Source organism: Bos indicus, chromosome 16 (assembly GCF_029378745.1).
Source record: "Bos indicus isolate NIAB-ARS_2022 breed Sahiwal x Tharparkar chromosome 16, NIAB-ARS_B.indTharparkar_mat_pri_1.0, whole genome shotgun sequence".
NCBI lineage: Eukaryota > Metazoa > Chordata > Mammalia > Artiodactyla > Bovidae > Bos > Bos indicus.
In genome coordinates this window covers 36,385,132-36,411,011 of record NC_091775.1, presented here as the reverse complement: position 1 = coordinate 36,411,011, position 25,880 = coordinate 36,385,132, and the positions used below count along the sequence as shown (strand labels likewise).

The window sequence follows — 25,880 nt, the reverse complement described above, 5'->3', positions numbered from 1 at the left end:
AAATTTTACAATTTGTATGAAAACACAAAAGACACCAAATAGCCAAAGAAATCTTGAGAAGAAAAAAAAAATGGAGCTGAAGGAATCAGGCTTTTTGACTTCAGAGTATACAACAAAGCTACAGTAATCAAGACAGTATGGTACTAGCACAAAAACAGAAATATAGACCAATGGAACAGGTCAGAAAGTACAGAGATAAACCCATGCACATATAGTCACCTAATCTATGACAAAGGAGGCAAGAATATGCAATGGAGACAAGACAGCCTCTTCAATAACTGGTGAAACTACACATCAGATCACATCAGTCGCTCAGTCCTGTCTGACTCTTTGCGACCCCATGAATTGCAGCACGCCAGGCCTCCCTGTCCATCACCAACTCCCAGAGTTCACTGAGACTCACGTCCATCGAGTCAGTGATGCCATCCAGCCATCTCAGCCTCTGTCGTCCCTTTCTCCTCTTGCCCCCAATCCCTCCCAGCATCGGAGTCTTTTCCAATGAGTCAACTGTTCGCATGAGGTGGCCAAAGTACTGGAGTTTCAGCTTTAGCATCATTCCTTCCAAAGAAATCCCAGGGCTGATCTCCTTTAGAATGGACTGGTTGGATCTCCTTGCAGTCCAAGGGACTCTCAAGAGTCTTATCCAACACCACAGTTCAAAAGCATCAATTCTTTGGCGCTCAGCCTTCTTCACAGTCCAACTCTCACATCCATACATGACCACAGGAAAAACCATAGCCTTGAACTAGATGAATCTTTGTTGACAAAGTAATGTCTCTGCTTTTGAATATGCTATCTAGGTTGGTCATAACTTTCCTTCCAAGGAGTAAGCATCTTTTAATTTCATGGCTGCAGTCACCACCTGCAGTGATTTTGGAGCCCCCCAAAAATAAAGTCTCTCACTGTTTCCACTGTTTCCCCATCTATTTCCCATGAAGTGATGGGACTGGATGCCATGATCTTCGTTTTCTGAATGTTGAGCTTTAAGCCAACTTTTTCACTCTCCACTTTCACTTTCATCAAGAGGCTTGTTAGTTCCTCTTCACTTTCTGCCATAAGGGTGGTGTCATCTTCATATCTGAGGTTATTGATATTTCTCCCGGCAAAACTACACATAAAAGAACAAAATCAGAACACTTCTTAACACCATACACAAAAATAAACTCAAAGTGAATGGAAGTCCTTAATAGAAAGCCAGACACTATAAAATTCTTAGAAGAAAGCACAGCGGAATATTCTTTGACATAAATCACAGCAGGATCTTTTCTGACCCACCTCTTAGAGTAATGAAAATTAAAATAAATAAATAAATAATAAAATAAATAAATAAAAATAATAAATAATAACGGGATCTAATTAAACTGAAAAGCTTATGCACAGTATAGGAAATAATAAACAAGACAAAAAGACAACCCTCAAAATGGGAGAAAATATTTGCAACAAAGCAACTGACAAAGAAATAACCTCCAAAATACACAAACAGCTCATGCAGCTCAATATCAAAAAATAAAAACAAATACCCCAATCAAACCATGAGTGGAAGACCTAAATAAATATTTCTCTAAAGATGACATACAGATGGCCAAGAGATAAAGATGCTCAACATCAGTAATCATTGCTAAGTCACTTCAGTCGTGTCCAACTCTGTGCAACCTCATAGATGGCAGCCCACCAGGCTTCCCCATCCCTGGGATTCTCCAGGCAACAACACTGGAGTGGGTTGCCATTTCCTTCTCCAATGCATGAAAGTGAAAAGTGAAAGTGAAGTCACTCAGTCTTGTCCGACCCTCAGCGACCCCATGGACTGCAGCCTACTAGGCTCCTCTGTCCCTGGGATTCTCCAGGCAAGAATACTGGAGTGGGCTGCCATTTCCTTCTCCAATGCATGAAAGTGAAGTCGCTCGGTAGTGCCCAACTCTTAGCGACCCTATGGACTGCAGACTACCAGGCTCCTCCGTCCATGGGATTTTCCAGGCAAGAGTACTGGAGTGGGTTGCCATTGCCTTCGCCACACAGGTCAGAATAGCCATTATTTAAAAAAGTACAAACAGTAAATACTTGAGAGGGTTCAGAGAAAAGGAAATACTCATGCACTGTAATGGAAATGTAAATTGATACAGCCACTAAGGAGGTTTCTATTATCATATGGCCCAGAAATCCCACTAACAGGCCATACCCAAAGAAAATCATAATTCCAAAAAACACACGTACCCCAGCGTTCACTGCATCACTACCCACAATAGCCAGGATATGGAAGCAATCTAAATATCTATCGACAGAAGAAAGGATAAAGAAGATGTGGTACATATATATGATGGAATATTTACTCAGTCACAGAAAGAACGAATTTGGGAAATTTGTAGAGACATGGATGGACACAGAGATTGTCATACAGAGTGAAGTAAGTTGGAAAGAGAAAAATATTATATATTAATGCTTATATGTGTAATCTAGAAAAATGGTATAGATGATCTCATTTGCAAAGCAGAAAGAGAGACACAGACATTGAGAAAAAACATGGACACAAAGTAGGTAAGAGTGGGTAAGATGAATTGGGAGATTGGCATGGACATATATACACTATGGCTACTATGTATAAAATACATAACTAATGAGAACCTACTGTATAGCTCAGGGAACTCTATGCAGTGCTCTGCAGTGACCTAAATGGGAAGGAAATCCAAAACAGGGGATATATGTATAGCAGATTCACTTTGCTATACGCAGAAACTAATAAAACACTGAAAAGCAACTATACTCTAATAAAGATTAATAAAGTAAGTAAATAAGTTTAAAAATTTTTAATAATAAATAGTAAACTAAGACAAACAGAAATTCTCTAATTTTATCTGGAGACATAGTAACATAATTCAATGCTAACAAATATCATCATCAAGAAATCAAAAATAATAAAATTATTATGATCTTTACCCAAGGATGATGTCAGAGCTTCCTGATGAGCTTGACTAGAAAGACCAGTAAAGAATCTTTCCTGAATTAAAAAGTTTATATCTCAAAAGGATTAAAAAGGAAATCAGATGTCAAAACTTGTCTGGGTATTTCCACAGTCCAAACTATTCCAATTAAATGCAGAAAGACTTGCCAATATCTTCCCTTAGCAGAATTTGCCAATCACATCTTTCAATGGCATACTCAAGGTCATGTGATTTCACTCTGTTGATCTCTACACATTATTTCCACGGCATCTCCTTTACTGGCTTTCTGCTGCCCTCAAACACGCAAGGATTATTATTAATACTAATTTAGGGCTTTGTTTGGTTTTTTCTTGCCCTAAAATTCTCTCAACTATATTTAACCATGGCTAATGATTTATGTTTAAATTATGCCAATCTCATATAAAGCATTCCTTGAAAACCCAATCTGAAAAGTTTTTGACTCCATCTAGTCTTTCTTTAGATTTTCTGTCAAGTTTGAGATTGTCAATCAATTTTGAAAAATTCTCCATTAGTCTCCTGTCAAATATTTCTTTTTTCTCTGCTACTTTACTCTTTTTCCATACGTTCTAATTTCTTATGATTAGACCATTTGAAATTCTGCCCAGGTTTCAAGTAGCTTGTTTCATACTTTTTTCTTTTTTTCTCTTTATTTTACAGTTTGGATCATTTGTTCACTTTTCATTTGTTCAATATACTGATCCTTTCCTCTGTTTGCTATTAAGTTCATCAAGTATTTTTTTATTTTGTAGTTTTCATTTCTAGTATAGTTTTTGGCTTTTTTTTAATATCTTGTATCTCTCTGGTGAAATTGCCTGTATGTTTACATATTATGTCCCCTTTCCCCTGATCCTTTAATGAATTATATTATGGGCTTTTGAAGTCTGTCTGATAATTCCATCATCTAGTCCATCCCTTAGTCCACTTTTATTGACTATTTCCTCTCTTTACTTCGAGTCATATTCCTTCTATCTCTGCACACTTCATAAACTTTTATTGTGGTTCAGACATTGTAGGTAAAATAATATTAGAGGCTAAAGAAAATAATTGTAATTCCCAAGAAAGAATACATTGTTTCTTCGGTCAGGGCAGAGTTCAAATAATCTGTAGTTGAGATGCATCTGGGCTGAAATTTAGCTTTAGTCACAGTTACTTCTGCACTGACTTCAAAGGTTTAAAGACATGATTAAGACTTTCCCTTCAGCAAGAATGGCCCGTTGGCAAGTCTATAAGAGTTGCTAAAGTTCTCCTTTAGCACTCAGCCACTCAATTTTCAAGCTCTGAAATATCTCTACTTACTTTTCAGTCTATCTTCTAGTTTTTTCGTTTGTTTGTTTGGGTCTCTAGGGAGGTATCTTTTTTATTCCAGTCCCACTAACAGCTCTGTGCACCTCAAGATCTCTCTCTTAGCACTACTACCTGACCCCTAGTCTTTGGAAAGCTTTTCCAGTACATTCTGTGAAGTCCCTAATTACTCTAGGGAGATGATCTCAGCTTTCTTGCCTCACTTGCAGCCTTCTATTGTCCAGTTGCTCAGTCACATCTGACTCTTAGTGACCCCATGGACTGCAGCATGCCAGGCATCCCTGTCCTTCACTATCTCCCAAAGCTTGCTCAAATTCCTGTCCACTGAGTCAGCAATGCCATCCACATCTCATCCTCTGTCATCTCCTTCTCCTCCTGCCTTCAATCTTTCCCAGCATCAGAGTCTTTTCTAATGAGGCAGCTCTTCGCATTAGATGGTCAAAGTATTGGAGCTTCAGCATCAGTGCTTCCAATGAAGGTGGCTACTACAGTACACTTCACAAAGGTCTAAAACCCCTGAGAGAGAGATGTCTTATCCCTCGTGCCCTACCCCCAGCTTTCAGTAGTCTTCTGACTTGTATTTCAGGAAGGCCTCTCATATCTCAGAGATAAGTGAGTTCAGCAAACTTGTTCTGATGCCATAATTTGGCACTGTATCTCTGTACATTTGGTGAAGGGCCCTAGAAAAGAGCTGGCAAATGGGTGCAGATAATCTGTGTCTGGAGCTCCTTGGAATTATAATCTTTCATGCCAACTTACACGCAACTGTCAAAAGTTAAGCTGGTTTCTCTTTATCCTTTTGCTTATGGTAGATTTTTCCTCTCCTAATGATCTACCAAGAATGAAAGTAACTATGAGTCTCTCCTCTCATAAAAACAGCTTTTGGCTGTCTGGCATTTAGTTAATTTCGCTTTCTTTTCATACTCAGTTCTGATAGATTTGAAAGATTATAATACTGTAGAGTATGTGGCTTGATGTCAAAGTTAGTGTGGGAGTGATATTCCCTTGTAACTTCCTACATCCAACCAGAAATTGTCATCTTTATATTTTCAGCATCTGGACTGGCGCTGATACTTGGTAGCCACTCAAATTTTAATTGAATGTGCAAAAGGAGGAAATTAATACTAGACACCACTTTCTAATGTGTAAATGTGCAAACTTTTACTGAATGTGTAAAAAGAGGAAAGTGATATTAGACACAATTAGACACCAAATTGCTTGTGCTACCCAGACACCTAGCTGGACAAAGATTAATTAAATTAAACTTCCCCTGAACTTTTTGAAGAAGTAACAACACAAATAACAGAACTATTCAAATAACTTTTAGTAATAATGCCATTCCAAGGCAATTTCTACCTGGAACTATTATTTATTGTGATTTTATACCACAGATATCTGCTGTAATTTTATAGATGAAGAAATATCCATTTAATCTATGAAATATGATTATGATATTAACTGAGAAGGCTAAACTCTAATGTATTTAGGTGGAAAATAAAGAAATTAAGTCAGAAAAATTTTAATGGATGGTTTGAATTGGCTTATTACTCATGACTTTCCCAGGTTTAAAATGAATACAATTATATTACTAGTAAAACCTAATTACTGCCCATGGAAATGCCCTGTGGTTACATTTGGTATTTCTTCCCAATCTCATGACTGACAATGGAAAACTGCAATCCTAAATTTCTCCTGGTTTATATTAAAATGAGAAATTATATTAAATTATCTGTATCATTCACTTTCTAAATACATTCTTTCAGATCATACCACAACCAGAGCACTAAGACCTTTCCTTATACAGGATAGATTGATTGTTCAAGTTAACTTTGGCAAGGTGGATGCACTCCTGTATTATCTGGATAGCCACTTGGATTTATTGACAGAAGTGAAAGTTAAGAGTCAAAACAGTGTACTATAACTGTACTCATGGCACCCAGTACGGAGGAAAGTTAGGGGTGGCTCAGCATAACAGATCTTCACCATGAAGACTGAATATAGCTGACACTTCAGAAGCGACCACAGTCATACATAAAAGCCACAGACCAGCAATAATGTTTTGATGCAGGACAGACAAGACATTGCTAAGTACTTACTAATTCTATGATGAGTGAAAGAAGCTGTCTATCTTTTCTGAAGAAAGGTAATATTTAGTAGGAAGAGTCTGTGTAATCAGTTGTTTGATTTCTAACATACCCTTAACAGGATACTAGCTTATACAGTCTTAGACTTGGTCACCTTAGGAGTGTGTGAACTTCCTATTTGCATCTTATTTTTCTGAGGATGTTTTTTAAAATTTTACTTTATATTGGAGTACAGCTGATTGACAATGTTGTGTTAGTTTAAGGTGTACAGCAAAGTGATTCAGTTATACATATACAAGCACCCATTCCTTTTCAAATTCTTTTCCCATTTACATAATTACAGAATGTTGGGCAGAGTTCCCTGTACTATACACAGTAAACTTTTGTTGGTTATCTATTTTAAATATAGTAATGTGTACATGTCCATCACAAACTCCCAATTTCATCCCTCCTTGTGACCAGAACTTTGTTGTTTTTGTTTTGTAAGTAAGTTTATTTCTATCATTTTTTCAGATTTCACATATAAGCAATATCATATAATATTTGTCTTTCTCTACCTGATTTACTTCACTTAGCATGATAATCTCCATGTCCATCCATGTTGCTGCAAATAGCATTAGTTCATTCTTTTAACGGCTGAGTAATAGTCCATTGTATCAATATAGTTGCTGTACCACATTATATTCCCACTGACAGTGTATGAGAGTCCCCTTTTCTACACACTCTCTCTAGCATTTACTGTTTATAGATTTTTTGATGATGCCCATTTGGCTTGGTGTGAGGTGCTATATCACTGTAGTTTTAATTTTCATTTCTCTAATAATTAGCGCTGTTAAACATCTTTTCACATGCTTCTTGGCATATTGAGGTGCATGAGCTGTTCATAAATTTTGGAGACTCTTTGTTGGTTGTGTAACTGAAAATAAATATTTTCTCCCATTCTGTGAGTTGCCTTCTCTCTCTCTCTTTTTTTTTTTTGGTTTCCTTTACTGTGCAAAAAAACTTTTGAGTTTGATTAGGTCCCATTCATTTACTTTTGTTTTTATTTTCATTACTGTGAGAGATTGAAAGATGACTCCAAAAAGATACTACTATGAATTATGTCAAACAGTGTCCTGCTTATGTTTTCCTCTAAGAGTTTACTCTAAAACTTATATATCCAATCTTATATCCAACTTATATCCAATCTTACATATAGGTCTTTAATCCATTTTGAGTTTATTTTTATGTGTAGTATTAAAGCATGCTCTAACTTCATTTTTTGACATATAGCTGTCCAATCATCCCAGAACCATATATTAAAAAGATTATCTTTCATCAATTGTGTAATCTTCTCTCCTTTGTTGTAGACTAATTGACCATAGGTGCATGGGTTCATTTCTGGGCTTTCTAATGTATTACATTGATCTAACAAAGGTCCGTCTAGTCAAGGCTATGGTTTTTCCAGTAGTCGTGTAGGGATGTGAGAGTTGGACTGTGAAGAAAGCTGAACGCCGAAGAATTGATGCTTTTGAACTGTGGTGTTGGAGAAGACTCTTGAGAGTCCCTTGGACTGCAAGGAGATCCAACCAGTCCATTCTAAAGATCAGTCCTGGGTGTTCACTGTAAGGACTGATGCTAAAGCTGAAACTCCAGTACTTTGGCCACCCCATGTGAAGAGTTGACTCATTGGAAAAGACTCTGATGCTGGGAGGGACTGGGGGCAGGAGGAGAAGGGGACGACAGAGGATGAGATGGCTGAATGACATCACCGACTCTATGGACATAAGTCTGAGTGAACTCCGGGAGTTGGGATGGACAGGAAGGCCTGGTGTGCTGCGATTCATGGGGGTCGCAAAGAGTTGGACATGACTGAGCGACTGAACTGAACTGAACTGATGTTTCTGTTATTTTTTCCTGCCAGTACAAGACTGTTTTGACTGCTGTAACTTTGTAGTATAGTCTGAAGTCAAAGAGCCTTTTCCTCCAACTGTTTTTCATCTCTCAAGATTGCTTTGGCTATTAGGGGTCTTTTGTGTCTCCATACAAATTCTAAGATTTTTTTGTTATAGTTCTATGAAAAATGCCACTGGTAATTTGTTAAGGATTGTACAGAAGGTGTGAGTTGCCTTGGGTACTGTAGTCATTTTAACAATATTGATTCTGCCAATCCAAGAACATGGTATATCTTTCCACCTGTTTGTGTTGTCCATGATTTCTTTCATCAGCATCTTACAGGTTTTAGAGTACAATTCTTTTGTCTCCTTAGGAAGCTTTATTTATAGGTATTTTATTCTTTCTGATGTGATGGTAAGTGGGATTGTTTCCTTAATTTCTCTCTCTGATCTTCCATTGTTAACGTATGCAAATACAACAGATTTCTGTATATTAATTTTGTTTCCCATCATTTTATTGAAATCATTGATGAGCTCTAGGAGCACTAGTAATTTTCTGGTAGCGTCTTTAGAATTTTCTATGTAGTATCATGTCATCTACAAACAGTGATAGTTTTACTTTGTTTCCGATCTGGATTCCTTTTATTTCTCTTTCTTCTGTGACTGCTATAGCTAGGACTTCCAAAACTATGTTGAACAAAAGGAGCAACAGTGGACATCCTTGCCTTATTCCTGATCTTAAAGGAAACGCTTTCTACTTTTCAGTGTTGAATATGATGTTAGCTATAGGTTTATCATATACAGCCTTTATTATGATAAAGTATTTTCCTTCTGTGCCCACTTTCTGGAGAGTCTTTATCATAAGTGGGTGTTGAATTTCATCAAAAACTTTTTCTGGATCTATTGAGATGATCATATGGTTTTTATTCTTAACTTATTGATGTGGTGAATCATACTGAATGATTTACAGATATTAAAAAACCCATGCATCCCTGTAAGAAATCCCATTTGATCACTGTGTATGATTCTTTTAATGTATTGTTGAATTCAGTTTGCTAGTATTTTGTTGAGGACTTTCGCAACTATCTTCATCAGTAATACTGGCCTGTAATTTCCTGTTTTTGTGGTATCTTTGCTTTTGATATCAAGGTGAGGTGGCCTCATAGAATGAGTTTGGGAGAATTCTTTCCTCTTCAATTTTTTGAAATAGTTTCAGAAGATAGATGTTAACTCTTCTCTAAATGCTGGATAGAATTCACCTGTGGGTCCACTTGGTCCTGGACTTCTGTTTATTGGAAGACTTTTAATCACAGTTTCAGTGCCTGTGATTAGCCTGTTTATATTTTCCATTTATTCATAGTTCAGTCTTATGGGATTGTACATTTGTAAGAATTTGTCCATTTTTTCTGTTTCCATCTTTTGGAATATAGTTACCTGTAGTAGTCTTTTATGATTTTTTGTATTTCTGTGGTATGCATTGTAACTTCTTTTTCATTTTTAATTTTATTGAGTTGAACCTTCTCCCTATTTTTCTGGACAAGTCTAGTTAAAGGTTTCTCAATTTTGTTTATCTCTTCAAAGAACCAACTTTCAGTTTCCTTAATCTTTTCTATTGTTTTCTTCCTATTTTGTTTATTTCTGCTCTGATCTTCATTATCCCTTTCCTTTTGCTAATTTTAGGCTTTGTTTGTTCTTCTTTCTCTATTTGCTTTTGGTATAAAGTTAGGTTGTTTATTTGTGATTGTATTGCCACAAACTTCCCTCTTAAAATTGCCTATCCTGCATCCCGTAAGTTTTGAATCATTGTGCTGTCTGTTGGGTGGAGCTACTGGTGGCCTCTGGGAAGGTTCATGCCAATGAGTACTCCCAGAATGCTGCTGTCAATGTTTATGTCCCCACCCTGAGCCAAAGCCAGCCCCCATTTCTTCAGGAGACTCTTCAACACAAGCAGGTATGTCTAACCTATTCTCTATAGGATCACTGCTTTTTTCTCCTGTGTCTTGGTACACATGGGTCCATGTGTACACTTTCCAAGGGTTGAGTTTATGTTTCCTCCAGTCCTGTGCAATTCCTGCCATCAAACCCCACTTAGATTCAAAGCCAGATTCTCTGGGTGCTCCTCCTCCCATTGCCAGACCCCTAGGCTGGGAAGCCTAACATAAGGCTCAGAACTTTCACACCAGTGGGAAAACTCCTGCCAAATAATTATCTTGTAGTTTGTGAGTCAGCCAACTGGCGGGTATGAGATTTAATTTTATCATGATTGCGCCTCTCCTGCAATCTCACTGTGACTTCTTCCTTGTTTTTGGATGTAGGGTATCTTTTTGGTAAGTTCCAGAGTTTTGTCCATGGTTGTACAGCAGTGAGCTGTGATTTTGGTGTTCTCATAAGAAACGCATGTCCTTCTACTCCGCTGTCTTGAGTTTTGTGTCTCTCTATTTGCATCTTATAGTAGCTTAAGATATTTTTAAAATCTTCTGTGATAGGAAATGTTGGCCACAGTTGAGGGCACCTTTCTCTCTCTTGTAGCAATTAAGATTAGCTAGTAGGTCTTTATTAATGGCCTGAATAGAAAAACAGAGTTAAGAGCAGGCAAGGTATTCATCTATAAAAGCTTTCCAGGGACCTCCTTTCAGTGATCTCATAGAGCCCTACTTGAACACAACAGGGAAAGAATCAAGCTTGCATGCTTTAAACTAGCCAGTCTAAGCACTGCCATTCCAGATGGCATTTTAGCTACTTCTCCCTTGCTCTTTTCACTCAGTTCTTTCACTTGTATATACATTTCTTAAAAAGTTATAGTAGGAAACAAAACCAAGTCAGTAAAACAAAGACCTGGCCTCCTCGATGGCTCAGCAAGAATCCACCTGCCAAGCAGGTGACACAGGAGACACAGTTTCAGACCCTGGGTCAGAAAGATCCCCTGGAGGAGGAAATGGCAACCTGCCCCAGTATTCTTGCTTGAAAAATCCCATGGACAGCAAACCCTGGTGGGCTATAGTCCATGGGGTCGCAAAGAGTTGGACATGACTAAAGTCACTGAGCACACAAAAGAAAAACCTACTTGCTTATTAGAAGTACCTATCATTCAAATGGAGACTTAGTTATTTGAAGATTTTAATGAATATAGAAAGGTGACTTACATGGGCTTGTGTGGGTTAAATCAACACCAAAATGATCCATGCTGATGGCTGAGAAATAATCATGTGATTGTATGGGAGACACTGAGATGATCCAATTATTTTATCACCCTACCCTATTTAAGGGGGGCTTCCCAGGTGGCACTATGGTAAAGAACCCCCCTGCCAATGCAGGAGACATAAGAGACGTGGGTTCAATCCCTGGGTCAGGAAGATCCCTTGGAGCTTTTTCCGTTATAACTCTTGTGTCAATAGTGGGAACCACAGGGGTTACAGTGAGATTTGTCCTACAGAACTTGGAAATGAAGTAAGAGACATTAAGATCAGCTCAAAATGGATCAGAACACAAAATGCTCTAGGGACCCCAAAAATATTCTATAAACAGTTCAGACTAAAAACAATTAACTTAGAATAACTCCTGTCATTAGTATACTTAGCTCCTGATAAAGCCTGAAAGGTTAATATTATTCTACTGACAGGCACAGATATATCTCTTTCTGATCAAAAAGGAAAAATACAAGTCTTACAGCAGAGTGAAAAATGGCTTGGAAGTGCTGATTTTATTTCCAATTCTCAATTCCCTGTTTCATTTGGCTAAATGGGTTTCAGGAGCAATGCTGACAATCTGGTAAAATTTTCATATTCAAGCAATAACATGAATCATCTTAAGGATCCTATTCTGTTGCTTCATTTTAGTTTAGTGAATGTTCAGACAAGCAGTGTTTGTGGAGCATCTTCTCTGGTTCTGAAGAAAAACAAATGAATTGCAATGGTCCATTTCTCCCAAGGAAACCACAATGTGCTACCTGACCTATGAATATCACCTTATAATGGAAATCAGTGGCTAAACTGAAGGGTGACTCTAATGGAATTTTCAGGCTCTGGTAGAGAATATATTTTGAATAAACAAGTTCATTTCTTTTTGTTTCAGTTCTTTTTCTAAATAGCATGGGCACAGAGAAAAAAAGAGAGACAGAGCTAACAGTATCCCTCTTACCTCTGCTGACAATCTCTACTACTAGTTTCTAAAAATATATCTTAAAATAATACAGAGTAGCATGTCACTGGATTTTTTGTTTAAAGTATATCTTTGAAGTCTTTCCAAATATTACTGTTGGAGGTGCTGTATTCTTTTAATAGCTATAAAATCTCCCAATGCATGTATATACTATAACTTAATATTATAATTCATTTAAATAGATCTCTAATGATTGCATTTACATATTGCTTTGATTCTTTTGCTGTTAAAAGCACTGGTGCAATTAGGGGGAGGTGGGTAGAGAACAATAGAGGGTACTGCTCCAATGTCTTCTATTTCTGCTGTAGATAATTTGCTGAACGTCTAAAACTGGGCTCAGTTTTTTTCATCATATTATACCCAAATCATTTTTTCTAATTTTGAGAACTACTAAAGTTACTAGAATATACAGCTATTTTGATTGTTTTCATCAAAAATTTTTGGCACTTGAATCCTGGGTTCTAGGCTTCCTTTGGTTATGAAAATTTTTCTTAAATTGCATCTTTAGTTTTTTTTTTTCCATTTCATTGCTTCTTTTTTTCAGAAATAGTAAATATGTGTATGCTGATTCATTTTCTCTTCCATATTTATCACTTTTTAAAATCATTATAACTTTTGCTCATCTTATTCTGCTTGTTTTCCTCAATGCTGTCACACTTATGTTTTTAACCACAGTTTTCAAACGGCATTATTTGGTTACAACTGACATACAAAAGTTGTACACATTTAAGTATTCAACGTTTGAGTCTGGAGATAAGTATATACTCACAGAACCATCACCATAATCTATGCTTACATATTCAATACTTACAAAAGTTTCTTACTGCCTTCTCTATTTACTTTTATGATAAAAAACAGTTAAGATCTACCCTCTTAATAAACTTTTAAGTCTACAATAGAGTACTGTTAACTATAGACAAAATGCTGAATGATTGATCTCTAGGACTTATTCATCTTATATAATGAAAATTTCTCCCTTCATGGATGACAGACTTGTCATGGCAAAGGGGCTTGTGTAACTCGATGAAGCTATGAGCTATACCTTGCAGGGCCACCCAAGATGGATGAGTCACAGTGGAGAGTTCTGAAAAAACATGGCCCACTGGAGGAGGCAACGGCAAACACTCCAGTATTCTTGCCACAAGAACACCATGAAGAGTATGAAAAAGCAAAAAGCTATGATACCAGAATATGAGCCTCCCAGGTCAGAAAGTGTCTAGTATGCTACTGGGGAAGAGTGAGAGCAAATACTAATAGTTCCAGAAAGAATGAAGCAGCTGGGCGAAAGCGGAAATGATCCACACATCAGTTGTGGATGTGTCTGGTGGTGAAAACAAAGTCCAGTCCTGTAAAGAACAATACTGAATAGGAACCTGGAATGTTAGGTTCATGAATCAAGGCAAATTGGATATGGTCAAGTAGGAAATGGCAAGAATGAATATAGGCATGTTAGGAATCAGTGAATTAAAATAGACGGGAATGGGTGTATTTAATCCAGATGACCATCATATCTACTACTGTGGGCAAGAATCCCTTAGAAGAAATGGAGTAGCCCTCACAGTCCAAAAAAAAAAAAAAAAAAACAGTTTGAAATGCAGTACTTGGGTGCAACCTCAAAAATGACAGAATGATCTCTGTTCGTTTCCAAGGCAAACCATTCAATATCATAGTAATCCAAGTCTATGCCCCAACCATTAACACTGAAGAAGTTGAAGTTCTAAGACCTAAAAGACCTTCTAGAACTAACATCAAAAAAAGATGCCCTTTTCATCATAGGAAATTGAAATAGGAATTGGAATTGAAAAGTAGGAAGTCAAAAAATACCTGGAGTAATGGGCAAGTCTGTCTTGGAATACCTTGGAACAAGCCAAAGGCTAACATAGTTTTGTCAAGAGAACACACTGCTGCTGCTAAGTCGCTTCAGTCATGTCTGACTCTGTGCGACCCCACGGACTGCAGCCTACCAGGCTTCTCCGTCCATGGGATTCTCCAGGCAAGAACACTGGAGTGGGTTGCCATTTCCTTCTCCAGTGCATGAAAGTGGAAAGTGAAGGTGAAGTCGCTCAGTCGTGTCTGACTCTTAGCGACCCCATGGACTGCAGCCTACCAGGCTCCTCCATCCATGGGATTTTCCGGGCAACAGTACTGGAGTGGGGTGCCATTGCCTTCTCCCAAGAGAACACACAGGTCATAGCAAACACCCTTTTCCAACAACAAAAGAGACAACTCTACATATGGACATCACCAACTCTACATATGGACATCACCAGATCACCAATACTGACATTAGATTGATTATATTCTTTGCAGCTGAAGGTGGAGAAGCTCTATACAGTCAGCAAAAACAAGACTTGGGGCTGACTGTGGCTCAGTTCATGAGCTCCTTGTTGCAAAATTCAGGCTTAAATTGAAGAAAGTAAGGGAAACCACTAGGCCATTCAGGTTTGACCAAAATCAACTCCCTTATGATTATACAGTACAGTAGAGGTGACAAATAGATTCAAGGGATTAGACCTGGTAGACAAAGTGCCTGAAGAACTATGGATGCAGGTTGAAAAGGAGGCAGTGAACAAAACCATCCCAAAGAAAAAGAAAGTGAAGTGGTTGTCTGAGGAGGCTTTAGAAATAGCTCAGGAAAGAAGACAGTCAGTCAGTTCAGTCAGTTCAGTCACTCAGTCGTGTCCAACTCTTTGCGACCCCATGAATTGCAGCATGCCAGGCCTCCCTGTCCATCACCAACTTTCGGAGTTCACTCAAACTCACGTCCATCGAGTCGGTGATGTCATTCAGCCATCTCATCCTCTGTATTCCCCTTCTCCTCCTGCCCCCAATCTCTCCCAGCATCAGAGTCTTTTCCAATGAGTCAACTCTTTGCATGAGGTGGCCAAAGTACCGGAGTTTCAGCTTTAGCATCATTCGTTCCAAAGAACACCCAGGACTGATCTCCTTTAGAATGGACTGGTTGGATCTCCTTGCAGTCCAAGGGACTCTCAAGAGTCTTCTCCAACACCACAGTTCAAAAGCATCAATTCTTCGGCACTCAAATTTCTTCACAGTCCAACTCTCACATCCATACATGACCACTGGAAAAAACCACAGCATTGACTAGACGGACCTTTGTTGGCAAAGTAATGTCTCTGCTTTTTAATATGCTATCTAGGTTGGTCATAACTTATGAAAAGCAAAGGAGAAGAGAAATATATATCCAACTGAATGCAGAGTTCCAAAGAATAGCAAGGAGAGATAAGAAGGCCTTCTTCAATGAACAGTGCAAAGAAATAGAGGAAAGCAACAGAATTGGAAAGACTAGATAAGAAAAAAGTGAAAGTCGTTCGGTTGTGTCTGACTCTTTGTGACCCCAAGGACTATACAATTCATGGAATTCTCCAGGCCAGAATACTGGAGTGGGTAGCCATTCCCTTCTCCAGGGAATCTTTCCAACCCAGGGATCAAACCCAGGTCTCTGCATTGCAGATGGTTTTTTCACCAGCTAAGCCACCAAAGGAAGTTCGTTGATAAGAGATGGTAAGAATACATAGAAGGATGATACAAAAAAAGGTCTTAATGACACAGGTAATCATGATAGTGTTGTCATTCACCTATAGCCAGATATCCTAGAGTGTGAAGTGGGCCTTAGGAAACATTACTACAGACAAAACTAGATAGAATGCCAGCTGAGCTATTTAAAATCATGAAAGATGATTCTGTTAAAGAACTGCACTCAATATGCCAGCAAATTTGGAAAATCCAGCAGTGGCCACAGCACTGGAAAAGGTCAGTTTCCATTCCCATCCCAAAGAAAGGCAGAGCTAAAGAATGTTCAACTACCAGAGAATTGCGCTCATTTCTCATGCTAGTAAAGTTATGTTCAAAATCCTTCAAGTTAGGCTCCAGCAATATGTGAACTGAGAACTTCCAGATGTACAAAGCTGGGTTTAGAAAAGGCAGAGAAACCAAAGGTCAAACTGCCAACATTCGTTGGAAAAGGAAAAAGCAAGGATTTCCAGAAAAACATCTATTTTTGCTTTACTGACTACACAAAAGCCTTCGACTGCATGAGTCACAACAAACTGGAAAATTCTTAAACGGACGGGAATACCAGACCACTTTTTCTGCCTCCTAAGAAACATGTAGGTGGGTCAAGAAGCAACAGTTAGAACCTAACATGAACAAGTGACTGGTTCAAAATCAGGGAAGAAGAATGGCAAGGCTGTATATTGTTACCCTGTTTATTTAACTTATATGCAGGGTACATCATGCAAAATGCCCGGTTTGATGAATTACAAGCTGAAACCAAGACTGCTGGGAGAAATATCAATAACCTTAGATATGCAGATGATACCACTCTAATGGCAGAAAGTGAAGAGGAACTAAAGAGCCTCTTGATGAAGGTAAAAGAGGAGAGTGAAAAGGCTGGCTTAAAACGAAAAAGTAGAACCAGTGACAGATTTCATTTTCTTGGGCTCCAAAATCTCTGCAGACAGTGACTGCAGCCATGCCACTAAAAGATGCTTGCTCCTTGGAAGGAAAGCTATGACATCCTAGACAGCATATTAAAACACAAAGACATCACTATGCCAACAAAAGTAATAATATACTCAAAGTTATGGTTTTCCATTAGTCATGTATGGAGGTGATAGTTGGACGATAAAAAAGGCTGAGCACCAAAGAATTGATACTTTCAAACTGTGGTATTGGAGAAGATTCTTGAGAGTCCCTTGGACTGCAAAGAGATCAAACCAGTCAATCCTAAAGGAAATCAACCCTGAATATTCATTGGAAGGACTGATGATGAAGTTGAAGCTCCAATACTTTGGCCACCTGATGCGAAGAGCTGACACACTAGAAAAGACCCTGATGCTGGGAAAGATTGAAGGCAGGAAGCGAAGGGGATGACAGAGGATCAGATGGTTGGATAGCATCACCAACTCAATGAACATGAGTTTGAGTAAATTCCAGAAGATAGTGAAGAACAGGAAAGCCTGGTGTGCTGCAGTACATGGGGTCACAAAGAGTCAGATATGACTTACTGACTAAAAAACAAAACAAAAAATCTTCAATTATCTGGGATAAAAATATCCAGGAATGCAAATTTTGGAAAGGTAGAATAATAGTTGCAAGTTTATTTTCTTAGGAATTTGTCAAATTATTTTTCAGCATGTCTATAGCAATTTGCACTCCCACCAGCAATGTATGAATCATCTAGTTTCTTTGCATTTTCCCCATTATTTGCTGTTGCTACTGTTTTCTTATTTTATTCGAAGCTGTATAGTTGCTTCTTATTGTTGGTTCTAACAACAATAAGGTTCATTTCCCTTATAAGCAATGATGTTGAACATATTTTTATATATTTGTCATTTGTCCTGTGAAAAATCTCATTTCTTTTGCCATTTTTTAAATGCATTGTTTGGTTTTTCAAAGATGGATCATGACAGCTCTTTATATACTCCTAGTAGTAGTCCTTTGTCAAATATATTGTTTGCAAATATTCTTTCCTAATCCAAAGCTTGTCTTTTCATTCTCTTAACAGGGTATTTCAGAGAGCAAAAGCTTTTAATTTTGATGATGTCCACTTTTATTTTTTCCCTTTTATATTTTATGCTTTTAATATCTTTCTTAACTCTTTATTTTGAAAGTTTTCTCCTAAGTTTTTCTTCAAAGCTTTATCAGTTTACTTTATATTTAAGCTCATAATCCATTTTCAGTTAATTTTAGTATGAGAAGCATGAGAGGTTGAGGTTCACTTTTCCTCCCGAGTGTCCAATTACCCCATCACCTTTTGATGAAAATGCTACCTTTCCTCCTTCAAATTGTGCAATTTTGTCAAAAATCAGTTGGTCATATTTGTATGGGTCTGTTTCTGGTTACTGTATTCTGTTCCATTAATCTATGTATATGTCCGTCTTGACAATACCACACAATCTTGATTACTGTAGCTATATAATAAGTCTTAAAATTGAGAAGACAGATTCTTCCAACTTTATCCTTCTTTTCTGAAATGGTTTTAGCTATTCTAATTCCTCTGCTTTTCATTATAAATCTTAGAGCATTCTTGCCTATATCTACAAAAATATTTGTTGGCATTTTGATAGAAATTATATTACACCTATATATCAATTCAGGGGAGAACCGACATTGTTAATGTTTTGAGTCAACCAGTCCATGAACATATGTCTCTCCATTCATTTAAATCTTTGATTTACTAGATCAGCATTGCACAGTTTTCAGCATATATCTTGTTTCATTATGTTTATATATAACATTTCAATTTTATCTTTAGCAGTTGTAAATGGTATTGCATTTTTAATTTTGGTGTTCACAATTTTCACTGCTATGATAATAGAAATACAAGTGAGTTTAAGATTTGTATCATATATCCCATGATCTTGCTAAACTCACTTCATAGTTCTAGGAGCTTTTTCATAGATTCCCTGGAATTTTCCACATAATCAATCATGTCATTGGCAAACAGAGACCTCTTCCTTTCTAACTGAATGTCCTTTCCTTTTCTTGAGCTACTGTACTTGCCAAAACTTTAAGCACTGTGCTGAATGAGAGTGGTGAGGGTAAACATCTTTGCTTTGTTCAATTTTAGAGAGAACTCCTTTCTCTTCCAAACTTTGATATACTGTACTTTCATTTTCATTCAGTCTATATTGTTTAACTATTTCCTATTTGTCTTCCTTTTTGACTCATGATTTATCTGGTACTATGCTGTTTAGTGGCCAAGTGTTTGGAGATTTTCCTATTATTATTTTGTTATTAATTTCGTTTTTGTTGTTATTAATTTCTAATTTGTTTCCACTGTGGTCAAAAAACACACTATTTATGGGTTAGATTATTTACAGTTTACTGAAAGGAGTTTTATGTCCTAAGATGTGGTCTATCTTGGCACTGTTCCATAAGGATTTGGAAATGTACATATATATATGTGTGTGTGTGTGTGTGTGTGTGTGTGTGTGTGTGTGTGTGTATATCTTTATATACATAAGATTGAAGGCAGGAGGAGAAGGGCACGACAGAACATGAGGTGATTGGATGGCATCACCAACTCAATGGACATGAATTTGCACAAGCTCCATGAGATGGTGAAGGACAGGGAAGCCAGGCATGCTGTAGTCTATAGGGTTGCAAAGAGTCAGACATGACCGAGGGATTGAACAAAAGTATATATCTTACTTACAGAGTATTCTTTAAATATTGATTAGATCCTGCTGGTTGAAGGTGTTGCTCAGTTCTTCTACAACCTTGTTGTTTTTCTATCCAGTTGTTCTAATCCACTTTTGAGAGAGAATTGTTGAAGTCTCAAGCTAAACTGTAGATCTGTCTACTTCTCCTTTCAATGTTATGAGCTGTGTTTGAAATATTTCACAACCACTTTTTGATGCATACATATTTCAGACTGCTATCTTTTTGCAAGATTGACATTTTTATCATTACATAATGTCCCCCTCTGTTTCTAGTAATTTTTGACCTTGAAGCCTAATTTATATAATATTAATATAGTCACTTATTGTTTCTTTTAATATTTGTATAAATTTTTCTATTCTTCACTTTCTATCTGTTTATTATTGTGTTTGAAGTCAGTTCCTTATAGACAGTGTATAGTTGGGTCATGTTTTCAGATCCACTCTGCCAAACTCTGTTTTTATTGGTATACTTGATGAGAGGGTAACTAAAAGGCACAAAGGCCAGGGGTCTCCAAATGGAGGAAATAGGCTGCAAGCGTCAGACATTTTTTATCTCTCTTAAGCGGCAGGAGGAAACAAACTAGTGATATATTTTTTTTTCTCTTCCCTTCTCTATACAAATTTTAAAAAGTTTCTCTTAAAATACTGTTGCCATAATGACACCTGGTTCCACCTGAAGTTAACTATTCTCAAACCTTGAGTTAACCAATGCATTTTTCTTATGGAAATGTCTGTCTTAAGCCATGTTAATGTACTATGCATTTACTCCAGACTCTGTCTTCAAGTCGGTTCCGCCTAATGGCTCAGAACCTACTTGACAAACCATTATATTATACTCAGATATTGTTCCCCTAATCTACGTAAACGAAACTATTTGTATGGTAATCTGCCCTTCTACAAGATTCAAGTCAATCATGGCTTGGGATGACTCATCTGGTGCCAAGATTATCCCAAAATACATCTTATGGATGAGGGACCTGGTGCCATTCTGAGTTTTAAGACATTCCTTTCTTTCATGAACAAACTGGTAGTGACTATATAACATCCAGCTGAAGACTAACAGGGGGGTACTCTTTCTGCCCCCTTCTGATGCCTATGTCAGAAGCTTTCTCTATCTCCTTTATGCTTTAATAAAACTTTATTACACAAAAGCTCTGAGTGATCAAGCCTCGTCTCTGGCCCCAGATTGAATTCTCCTCCGGAGGCCAAGAATCCCAGCGTCTTTTCGTGGTTCAGCAACAACCTTTCACTGAGTGATTTATTTTTAATGTAATGATTGACTGAAATGTTAGGTCTTAAGTCTGCCTTTGTAATTTTTTTCTGTTTTTTACATATGCTTTAGTTATCCTGCCTTCCTGTGGATTATTCGAATATTTTATAAAACTTCATTTTGATACCTTTACAGTCTTGTTAGGTGAATTTCTATGAGTAATCCTTTTTGTTGCTTTAAGGTTTTACATTATAGACACATAATTTACCAAAATCTACTTGGGTATCATTATTTTACCAACTTGAGTGACATACAGAAAATTTAACTCACTTTATATATCTTTATCCTCTTTTTTTTTACAATATAGTTGCCTTCAATATTTCCTTCATATACACTTAGCCACATTAGACATAGTTGTAGTTTCTGCTTCAACTGTCAAATATAACACAGAAAACTGAAGAGGAGAAGAAAAATTACTGTATTTACCCATACTTTCACTTAACATGTTCTTTGCTCCTTCCTGATATTTTAAGATTCCATCTTTTATCACTTACTTTCAGTTTATTTTTTAACATTCCAATGCCAATTTATTTTTAAAAGGGTTCTGTGTAATTCTATGGTTTCTTTGCCCCCCTCCTTTTTCATATAATTGTACAACCACTAAATATTACATAGGTTGTAATGACCTGGATTGGGAAGATCCCCTGGAGGAGGGCATGACAACCCTCTTCAGTATTCTTGCCTGGAGAATCTCCATGTAGGCTGGTGGGCTACATCCCATGGGGTCACAAAGGGTCCGACACAACCAAGTGACTCAGCACAAGCACAATGATCTTATACTATTACCAGTCACTCGGGAAAAATTTCCCCCCTCCCAACAACCATCCTGGGGGAACTAAAGGTCCTAAGAAGAGGCCAATTCAACATGGCCTCTACCCTGGTAGGAATGAAAAGATTTAAAAAAAACAAACAGAAATTGACTAAGAGGTATGTGGCCACCGTCTCTTAGGAGTGAGGCTCTGACTGTTGCCTAGCGTTGTGAAAGCCTGTAGCATGCAGTAGGGCAACCGCAAGACCTTGCAGCCACATCTTCCTCACACCAGTATGTCCATGTCACAACCCAGGTGTCACAAAATTCCTTCAGCAGGATTCTCTTCCACTGCTCTGTTATATGCATCTGGTCATAGTTGTCCACATGCTTCACCTTTTATGACAGGTTTTGGATCTCAACCTCTAGTTGAATCTACTGGTATTCAGTTTCTTCCTGAGTCCAGACTCCACACAGTATGCACACAGGTGTATGTCCTGCAGGGTATATATCAACACTTGTCCAAGAGCTGGCATCCTTCAGTAGGTACTACCAATCGATCCGTGTGTCCAGATTATTCATGACCCTCTCCTGAATCTTCTCATGAATCCACTGGTATGTCTGTGCCTCTCTCAAAGTAAAACAAGAATGTCTCGAGGGGTTCCCTAGCCTGGGCTTTCTGTCTCTGATTGACAATGTCAGAGTTCATCTTGTACCTTCTTCATGACTCATAGTACTCTTACGCTCCCGTGGGTCGTCCAATCTCCTAGACATATCCAGCAAAAGTCATGTTTACACTTGGGAGCATTGCATGTGATTGCAGTCTTCATTCTTATCAATGCAGATGTTGTGCTTGGGACAGTCTTCAGTGTGAGCACTAATGTAGTGGCCGACTCAGAGTCATCTGCACACTTTGAGATCCATTTCCAGATTGTGGCGCAGTCTGTGGAGGCATGATACATCTGATGACACTTAAAACAGAAGATTTTGTTGCACCACTGGCACTGTACTTGGTGAGCTCAGGGCTCCTGTACCCGGATAACCATGGGGCAGTCTGCATGACACAGCTGGAGCTGGCAGTGACTCTCCATGAAATCCCTGAAGATGTAGTGCCTGTATTTGTCTCTCGATTCTTCACTGAGCAGCAACAGAAACACGAAGTCCTCTGGTGTTCGAAGCGGGGAGTCCTGAGCCATGCAAGAGACACCCACACCCAGACCATCCTTGATAAGTACTGAGCAGTACTTCTCCAAGTGGCTGTGGCAAAACTTGTGCTGACAGGCTAGAGAGAGTAGGTTTTCCTTCCACACAAACTGCATACACATTGTGCAGTGGGGACAAGTTTCAGTGAATGGATTGAACTCAAGTCTCAACGAGAAGCTGAGCGGAATTAGACTTGTATTAGTCCAGTATCTCTGTGACTTGCCACTGGAAATTAATTAATGTAAGTTTAGCAACTCAATGAGGTACCTTTAGGACCGAGGCTAAAAAGCTGGTCATACATGCTCACCAAGGGCACCCTTGGACTCCTTGAAGCTGCTCAGCTTCTCTTGATGCTCGAGTTCAGCCCAGTCCATCAATTCAAACTAATTGCAGCATCTTTTCCTTAAAACTGTACTTTTTTTTGCATACACTTTTTCTTCTTTCTGCCCTGTGGACATTCGCCACCTAGTAAATGCCCATTCATATTTCAAAATTTAGTCCCATTGTCCAGTTATCAGGAAATATTCCCTGATTCACAAGCTTGATTTATTTGTCTTCTGCTTTCCCTTAATAGCCTTTCCAGGCTTCTATCATAATACTCACCATGTCGTACAGTAACATCTAGTAACCTTCCTCAACAATTAGATTCTATACAACTCATCCAATTTTATAGTTTCAGATTCTATGACACAGTAGTTGTTAAATAAGTGTTTAACAAAAGGGTGCACTTATCTCATTTATTGACTGAAGAAATATTTACAGAGTAACCTCAGAGCATATTTAGAAAGCACATGGGTTCCTGAGTCCATATTCTAAGTGAGAGAAGCCTTCATCATATTTCAGTTTTTCAGGTGCATCAGAGATCAAACAGACTCTCAAACAACCTGCTTGGAGGGGAGACTGGGAATGGCAGGGAAGACAACAGGGTTGAGGCACGACTGTGCCTGGTGCTGCTTAAGTGAGAGGAGAAGCTATGGAGGCAAGGGAGAGCACAGAGGCACCTTCCACCCAACGCACCCACACTGGAAAGGGGTGTTGTCATCACTTATCCAAACTCGGCAGGAATCCTCTCTCAAGGAATTTCTTATCTCACCAAAGAAGATATCATTAGAACATATACAAAGGTTAAAGCAGCGTTGCATCTCAGTCTTCTATCTCAGTTTTTATGTTCTAGTTCATTGCAAATGGGGCTTCCCTGGTGGCTCAGAGGGTAAAGCGTCTGCCTGCAATGTGGGAGACCCGAGTTCGATTCCTGGGTCAGAAAGATGCCCTGGAGAAGGAAATGGCAACCCACTCCAGTATTCTTGCCTGGAAAAGCCCATGGACGGAGAAGCCTGGTAGGCTACAGTCCATGGGGTTGCAAAGAGTTGGACACGACTGAGCAACTTCACTTAACTGCAAACACATATGAAAATCTCCCTTTAAAATCAAATGCTGGGGCTTCCCTGGTCCAGTGGTTAAGAATCCGCCTTGCAAAGCAGTGGACACCTGTTCGATCATTGGTCCGGGAGGATCCCATATGCCATGAAACAGCCAAGCCAGGGTGTGGCAACTTCTGAGCCCACACGCTGCAATTACGGAAGCCCAAACAGCTAGAGCCCGTGTTCCACAACGTGAGAAGCCATGCCAACGAGAAGCCCGTGCACCACAACTAGAGAAAGCCCACATGCAGCAACGAAGACCCACCAGTCAATAAATACCTAAACCTTTTTAAAAAATCAAATGCCACATTAGCAAGTAGGGTTCATATGTACAAGTGTTTGTAAATGAGAAGTATGTATTTTAGGGAGTGCATATGCAATAATGTCTCATCCACAACTGCTATAGGCAAGATGATCAAGAGAAAAATAGCAGCAGCTGATGCCAAATGTACAACTCAGATGGTTTGAAAACAAAGTAGCATTCCAAAGAACGTGGGCAAACTTCCCTCAGACACAGTCCACTAGCCAACAGATTAAATTTTTAAGATACATGAATAACTTCTTAACAAAAGCTTACCAAAAGATAGCAAAGACTTAAAAAATTAGAATAGTTTTATGAAATCCAAATACCTAAACATCTCTCCCATTATTCACTATCTCTGAGTGCAAAATAAAGATTTTCTGTTTCTTTTTCTTTTTTTGCAAAGTAGAAAGGAAATTTTGGCCTCTTCTTGTTAGATTGATTTTTTAAAAAGATAATGAGAAAAACAAATATTGTATATTAATATATATATGTATATATGTATACATACATATATACACATACATATATACATATATATAGATCCAACCAGTCCATCCTAAAGGAAATCAGTCCTGAATGTTGGAAGGACTGATGTTGAAGCTGAAACGCCAATACTTTGGCCACCTGATGCGAAGAACTGACTCACTGGAAAAGACCCTGATGCTGGGAAAGATTGAAGGCAGGCGAAGGGGACAACAGAGGATGAGATGGTTGGAGGACATCACTGACTCAATGGACAAGAGTTTGAGTAAACTCTGGGAGTTGGTGATGGACAGGGAGGCCTGGCATGTTGCAGTCCATGGGGTCGCAAAGAGTCAGACACGACTGAGCGACTGAACTGAACTGAATATATATAGAGAGAGAATCTAGAAAAATGGTACTGATAAACCTATGTGCAGGGCAGGAATAGAGATGAAGACATAGAGAACAGACTTGTGGAGAAAGCAGGAGAAAGGAGAGGGTGGGGTGAACTGACATATATACACTGTCTCTGTATACATATATACATAGAGAGTAGCACTGACATATATACACTGTCTCTGTATACATATATACATAGAGAGTAGCACTGACATATATACACTGTCTCTGTATACATATATACATAGAGACTAGCACTGACATATATACACTGTCTCTGTATACATATATACATAGAGAGTAGCACTGACATATATACACTGTCTCTGTATACATATATACATAGAGAGTAGCACTGACATATATACACTGTCTCTGTATACATATATACACAGAGACTAGCACTGACATATATACACTGTCATGTGTAAAATAGGTGGCTCGTAGAAAGCTGCTGTGTGACACTGGGAGCTCAGTTCAGTGCGCTGTGACAACCTAAAGGGGTGGG

The 25,880-nt window shown here is 38.3% G+C and overlaps 1 protein-coding gene and 1 pseudogene across 5 annotated transcripts in view; both read right to left on the bottom strand.

Moving 5' to 3' along the window:
- The window catches only part of RGS7 (regulator of G protein signaling 7), a 487,100-nt gene that overhangs the window by 370,471 nt on the left and 90,749 nt on the right, over positions 1-25,880 (bottom strand). The window lies entirely within an intron of this gene.
- LOC139176362 (E3 ubiquitin-protein ligase ARIH2 pseudogene) lies at positions 1,115-25,633 on the bottom strand (annotated as a pseudogene).